Genomic DNA, 7,464 nt, shown 5'->3' with positions numbered 1-7,464 from the left:
ACAGCACTCAGACTTGGCCACAACTTTGCTTCAAAATCAGAGTGGGTGCCAGGAATGAGGAGAGGCCAGGGACGGGAGCAGGCACTTCCAAGCTTAGAGGGGAGAGGGCCTTCCTTGGCCCATGAGAGTGCAGGGATCCCTGGGTTCAGAGCCATGGCTGGGTGGCTGCAGCTGCACCCCTGATCATGGGGCTCTTACCCTGCTAACTCAGTAAAGGCTGGGGCTCCTGCCCATCCCTGGTTCCCACCAGCCCCAGGGAGCACACAACCCCAGCAACTCCAACTCCGCTACAGCCAGTGTCTTCACAGCAGTGGCTCCAGATGGGCCATCACTGCCATCAATACTGTTTATTTTAGGTCTGGCATCTATCTATTATCTTTCTTTATCTATCTTTATCTCACTGCAGTCACTAAAGACTCCAGGATTATTCATGTAAGTTCATAGAAAGATGATGAGAGTGAGCATTATTTCCTGTCTCTTATTTTAAAATATTGATTTATATTTATTTTGTAGAAAACAAATATTCTTACTAGTTTCTTTGGAGTTTTTTTTTTCTTTTATAGAAAAATAACTTATATTTATTCTACTATTAAAGGTGATACACCCATTAATTCAACTTCACTTTTTACCATTACAAATAATGCTGCAACAAATACTGTCTTGCATGTTTATATATCCAATTATAAATGTAATTCTGGAAAAGACAACTGGATAATTAATAAACTACAAAGAATATGTTTGTTATTTTCATTTTTGAGATGAGAGAACTACAAATGGGGAAAATTAAATACCTTGCCCAAAGTCATGTGTTAGAAAGTGGCAGATGCATGGTATAAAAAGACATATATTTGATGTAAAAATTCCGATTTAAATCAGTGTGTAGATCCACATAAACCTGATGATGCTTCTTTTATGAAATATTCTGAACTCTCTCCCCCATGCTTAAAAAGTTATGTATATAATGACACATCAAATTTTCTGATACGATTTTAGAAGTTTTATAAGAGCTCAGCAATTTAGATAAATCACTAATATAGGAAATCATAGAAATAAATTACCAAAGTCCAAATCTCATTAAGTAGAGAGAAAAATTTCTCCCATGAAAAGTTATTTTACATAAATAAAGTGAAATGTGGATTTTAATATTTTATTAGCCATAGACTTTGAATAAGTCATCATTTCAATAATCATAAAATTGCTTATCTGTAAAATGTGATGGTAATCTCTGTCTTATACAAGCTGTAATAGTAGTAGTAATAATAATAATGTATTATATTTATATAGTGCACACTTTTTTCCCAGGCATAGTTCTAAGCATAATTTGTTCTGTTCCCACAGTATCCCTGTTTGAGTACTATTATTTTTCTTTTTTTGGTAAAGAATCTGGGGCAAACAAAAGTAAAGAAATATGTTGAATGCTTCACAGATAGCAAATAGTAGAAGAAAGATTTGAACTTAGGTAATCTGCTTCCGAACCTGTCCCTTTAACCAATATAAGAGAAAAACTCATATTCTGGTTTATGTTGCAGATTCGATGTATTTGTAAGTATCTTTCACAACATCCTGAACCTATAAATGTTCTACATTTCTCAAATATTTTTCTTTCATTAAATATTTGTATATGCTCCTTTGCCAATTTTATCAAGATAGAATTAGAACCCTTTTTAATAAATAGATATTAACAAAGCAGTTTTTGGTATTTCAGTATAGGTTTAAAATATTTTGATAGGAAAATTCTAACATAATCACCTTGAGAAAAATGCATGCTAGGAAATGAGAAATATTCATGAGCTATGAAGCCATCAAGGTAATAAAAAACATGTTTAGAAAAGCATGTTACCATTTTATTTATGTTTAATTTAAGCATGGAATTGAGCATGGCCACCTGCAAACTACAAAAATGTTATAATACTATAAATTGAAAAGCATAATAAAGTATGCAAAAATGCTCGCCGTCAGGATAAAATCTTGTAAATTTACTGCTGCAATCTTGAAAATGATTATATGTTATAGAATATTTAAAAATATATACAAACTAACAGATAATCATGTGAGACTTTATGGCAGAGTTGAAACTATGCTACTTTCAAAGTTTTATTACAAATAACTTAGCACCTTTAGTAGCACCTGGCATGCTGAAAAACTTCAGAGGTAGAGTCTCTGTTATATTTACAATGATTATGATGGTAACTATGTTGCTAACATTATACCATTACCCTCATCCAACTCCCTAAAAACTTAAACAGACTGTGCTGTGTTGTCTTGAATTTCGAAGAACAGCATGGTGGATTAGGATCAAGTGAGCACATATAAATGGCTGGAAAAGTCAGGGTCAAGACACTGTAGCAGAGTGGTGGAGGTGCTAGATAGTTCTCAAAGCATAATTCAGTTTTATTCAGAGACAGCTGATCCATTGCCTTGTGTTACTGACAAAGATTACAAAAACTTTTGCAGATGCCACAAATTGGGATCCTTTCAGCTCTCATTGTGTCCTACCTGCCCAAAACAGCCTTTGAAGGAGAAAGATAATACATTATGTATGAAAAATAAGTCTGTATAAAATAAAATTTATGAAATATCTTTCTCATCTGATTAGACAAACATACAGGGTCTAGAAGCTCATCAAAATCATTACTGAACTTTTGCTTCAGGGTTGTTTTTATTTTATTTTATTTTTTATTTTTATTTTATTTTTTTTTTCAGAATACCAAACTATATTTACTATTTACAGTAGTAAAGGATAACAAGTAATGTACAAATTGGTGAATAAACACAAGAGCCAACAAACATCCCACCCGAGCTCATACAGCAAACAGGAAATGAGAACATTTCAGCAAGATTTCAAGCAAGCAAGAGATGACGGGCTGTTGTTCAGGTGACTATAAAAAGGCAGAGAATGGCCACCAAGCAGCAATGGAGCCTCAGGGAAGGACAATAGGCAGAACTATGAAAATATTTAATTGGTATAGATTCCAAAATATTTCACAGAACTGAAATCACCAGACTAATGCATAAATTCAATACATATTTGGAAAGCAGCACGGCACAAACCCACGAGAAGAACATGAAGTCATCATTCCGTGGGTTCATTTGTAACCACACTGGGAAGTAGCTCTTTTACACGACAACGTAACTGCAAATTCAGCAATACTTAATCTTACTTTTTTATGTATGGACCATAATTATTCATCAGAAGCAAATACTGGAAGAAATCTGAGGTCACAACACCATTACCAAATGAGAAATGTGAGAATTTGTTCAATATTAAGAGGAAGAGAAAAGCCAATTTTGGTTGGGCCAATCCTTGCCTGTGTACCAACGCCAGGTACTGAGCAGGGAGTGGGGTGGGAGGGGTGGCAGCGGAGTGGGTCCTGGGCCTCAGACCTCGAGATTACATGCTTGAGGGCCAGAGAGCACGTGGGGTCAAATTACCAAAGGACCTGGTTATTTTTTAACCTTTGAAGAAGCATTCCAGTATTTTCCCTTCAACTTTTCCATATACTGACAAAGCATACATTTGCAATATTTAGCATTTTAATCACTTGTGCCTATAACAGCAAATGACAGTCTATCCTCCCTACCCACCTTGACCCCCATTACCTGTCCAACAGCGGCACCCCCACTGCGAGAAACATCAATTCTCTATGTGACTGGAGTGAGCAGCGGAGAGGCAGCCAACTCAGGAGTCAGATCCCTGGCCAGACTAAAAGCGAACATTCAGGCTATAATTTTGGGGTTAAAAATGTTTTAGGAGGGGGGAAAAACACAAATGGACACACAAAAAAACCCAAAATACCTTGCAACTCATTTTACCTGAACAAAGATAACAATTCCGATTGGCCCAATTTAAGTTACAGATTCAACCCCACAGATACAGTTTTGAGTTGCACTTGAAGTACATTAAAGAGAGGAAAATCATCGCGGTGAATGTCCTCGAGTTTGCGCAGACGCCTTTGTGGTCAGCATGGTCACGTGCTCACCATTCGACAGCAATGCAAGGACGGATGTCCCGGATTGGGGACGGGCCCTCTAGAAACCATGCCCTGCCAGGCTGCTCTCCGGCGCACCTCCTGTCTGCTGCTGGAACACGTCGATGGTGTCCTCTCCTCCATCTCCAGCTGTGCTGGAGTGTCGGTTTCATTAATTGGCTGCCCGTCAAACCTGAATCTAATCTGGCTCACTGACAAGCCCTGCCTCTCGCAGCAGGCCTTCATCAGCTTGCTCAGTGGTGTGTGCCTCTGGATCTTGAACTGCACCACGGAGCCATCCTGCTTGGCCACCTTCAGGTTGACGTGGTCGTTCTCTGTCTTCACGCCCTCCTTGGGCTTCTCCTCCGACATGGCTGCGCGGGCGGCGCGGGCAGGCAGCGCGGGGGAAGCAGCGCGGAACAGGTGAGTCACGCTCTCGGCCCCAGGGTTGTTTTTTAATAAAAATTTTATTTGGGATAATTCAGTATGTTGCTGTTCAACTATTTGCAAGTGAAATGAATTTTTAAAAAAAGATATTTGATAATATTTAACTATTCATGAATTGAACTGACATTAAAATAAGTCCACATTGTTTTTCAGGCAGATAAATTTTAACTTTCTTCCTATTGTAGTAGTATTTTCTGCAAAAAAAAAAAAAAAAAAAAGTATTTTCAAAATATTTAACTTTTACTTCAATTATACATGTTCAACTTCACAAAATTGCATGGGGTGAAGGAAGCCTATACATAAATTTATTATCATTGTAGGAAATTTTGTAAAATCCTACCAGCCAGTATTTTACCTAAGGAACATCAGCGACAGGCCAGAACATAAAGTTTTTAAATATATTACGTTGTGAAACAGAATTATAATTTTAAGTAAGTTTAAAGACTTTCATTTTCATTAGGTTTTAAACAAAATCAATGTGACTAATTTTAGTTTCTTCTAATGAAGTAATTGGTCTGAATTTAGGCAAAGAGTAATTAGTTATTTGTTCAAAATAATTTCATGTTTATTGAGCTTATCCACCTAAAATAATAGATTGTCAGCAGGTTTTATTCAGTAATTAATTCATCCCACAAGCATTTATTGAGCACTTTTCTAAATTCTTCTTTATAAAAAGTAACTCTTGCTGTCGTGGATCTTATTTTCTAGTAGATAACAATTAACAGGTGAAAATGTTCTATATAAATTCAGGTAGTGATGATTGCTCTAGAGAAAAATGCTGCATGGTTTAAGGTTAGAGAGTAAAGTAGGAACACAGCTCTTGAAAGGTTGGGCAGGAAAGTCTGAAAGAATGATAGCTAATCAGAATCCTAAATATACTGCAAAGTGAGGGAGAACAATTCAGGTATGTGTGTGTGTGTGTGTGTGTGTGTGTGTGTGTGTGTGTGTGTGTGTGTATATAAAAACAGGAAGTGAAAGGGGTGAATTAGAATTGAGCTTGTCCTATTCAAGGTAACTGAAAGAAATACGTAGTTTTGGAAGACAGAAAAAATAAAGAGAGAACGATGAAAGATAAGATCGTGGATAGGAGTGGGAAACCTAACGTGTCTTTCAGGGTATACTGAGGGGGCTGGATTTTAATTTAAGACTGTGAAAAACCAGTGAAGAATTTTTCACATTCGACATATAATATGACTTACATTGTATTTTTTATTAAGTTTTTCCAGGTATACTGAGGTGTAATTGATAAAAAATTATATATTTAAGTGTAAAACATTTAAAAAATAAAGATTCAAGCTGAGGGTAGAATTGACTTTACAGAATTTCAATATAAATGAAGCAGGGAGATCAAGTAGGAAACTATTACAGTAGTCAAAGGCAAATATAAGTAGAAGTGGTTGAATTTGGGATATATTGAAAAGGAAATATAGAAATTACTGATGTTGCAAATATGGAAATTGTTTCACTCAAACCAATCAATAATTATTCAAGAATTTTAGGCTAAACCACTATTAAATCATATTCCTATTCACCATTGATTAAGGTAGAGAGGAAGAACCATATTTCTATTTGATGTTTTAGAAATGCAAATTGAGATAAATTTTCCAGAACAATTCACGAATAACCCTCATTTATCTGTTAAAACCATCATTGTAAATTCTTCATATAATTCTTCCCAAAATGACCACAATTAATCTGAAGCATCTGGAAGTCAAGAATCACACTTTTATTACCTATTTACATTTGGTATAGTGCCTTATACAAAATAAAACATGCTGGTGCTCTAAAAATCACTGCTAATGTGTTTTAAATCACTGAATATACTAATTATGTTAACCTAAATAATCCCCCATTAAATTTATAGAAAAGACTCAATATTAACTAAAATTATAGCTAATGATTTACTATTTTACCTGTGAAGGTTTGCTACGGCAATAAGATAGTTTTATTTGCCAAATTCACTTACTTACTACAAGCTAAAATTAATATTTAGTGAAGGGTAAAAATTGACAGTATGCATAATTCTATTGCCTTCAATTTTCAAGTTAAAATGTAATATTTGTTTTAATAGAATTTCAGGTAGACTATATTTTTCCTTTATAGGAAATCATTAGTGAAATAATTTAAAATATAAGAACTCTATTGTCTATATATTACAGTGATTGTTGTAAGTATTGATATTTATATGAGTTTGTATTTTGTTTACTCTTACTGCTAAGGTATATTTGTTTCTAATTCAACATTAGATTTTAATAGACAGTGTTCCTGGTCTTATAAATATTTTTACTTTTGATCAAATTACATTGCATACAAGGTGGTAAAATTTTGAATAATTAGAATATTTTACATTTGAATATTTTGGGGCATGATTATTATATTGTGTTAACTGTGAAATATTCAAGTACAATAACAACATAAAGTTATGCCCTTTTTATTGATTCTTTCATAACTTTATTTGAATGCAGCTACTATGTAAGTAAGAATTTTAATTTTTTAATGAACTCCAAATGCAATTGTTAAGGCATCCTTACTACAAGCAAGGAGTGGGAACGCAGTCATAACGTGAATGCAAAATTGTAGAGAGAAGAGTAATTGACATGATTTTTATTAATTTAAAACGTTGAAAATATGTTAAAGTATTCCAAGTTAATTTCACATCTCAAGCATTCTATGAATCATTAAAAGCAGATGGTAAACATGTACAACATAAATTATACATACAAATGATAGCAGATGTTAAAAATTAGTATGCTTGCTATAATAAAAATGGAAAATTAATAAACACAAATAGCGTATTCAAATAATGGCTAATACACAAAATTTATTATTACATCGCCATGGAATGGGAAGATGTGTTTATTTAGTTCCAGTAGTTTTGACTCTTCTCCATCTGTCAACTTTATAGTCATCTCATCATCCTAATAATCTATTCATTTATTATAGTATATCCCAATCTCTCAATTCCTCTAATTCAAGATGATATAATCTCTTGGACAGATTATCATCATTTTTAATTGATTTCCTTGAATTGATTCTTTCTTCAATTCTG

General features: G+C 34.3%; 1 pseudogene; it reads right to left on the bottom strand.

Moving 5' to 3' along the window:
* Positions 1-4,022: 4,022 nt before the first annotated feature.
* Positions 4,023-4,406, bottom strand: LOC106994277 (small ubiquitin-related modifier 3 pseudogene; annotated as a pseudogene).
* Positions 4,407-7,464: the final 3,058 nt, after the last annotated feature.

This window comes from Macaca mulatta, chromosome 1, assembly GCF_049350105.2.
Source record: "Macaca mulatta isolate MMU2019108-1 chromosome 1, T2T-MMU8v2.0, whole genome shotgun sequence".
Classification (NCBI taxonomy): domain Eukaryota; kingdom Metazoa; phylum Chordata; class Mammalia; order Primates; family Cercopithecidae; genus Macaca; species Macaca mulatta.
Note: the sequence above shows the minus strand (reverse complement) of the source record. Positions and strands in the feature narration are given on the sequence as shown.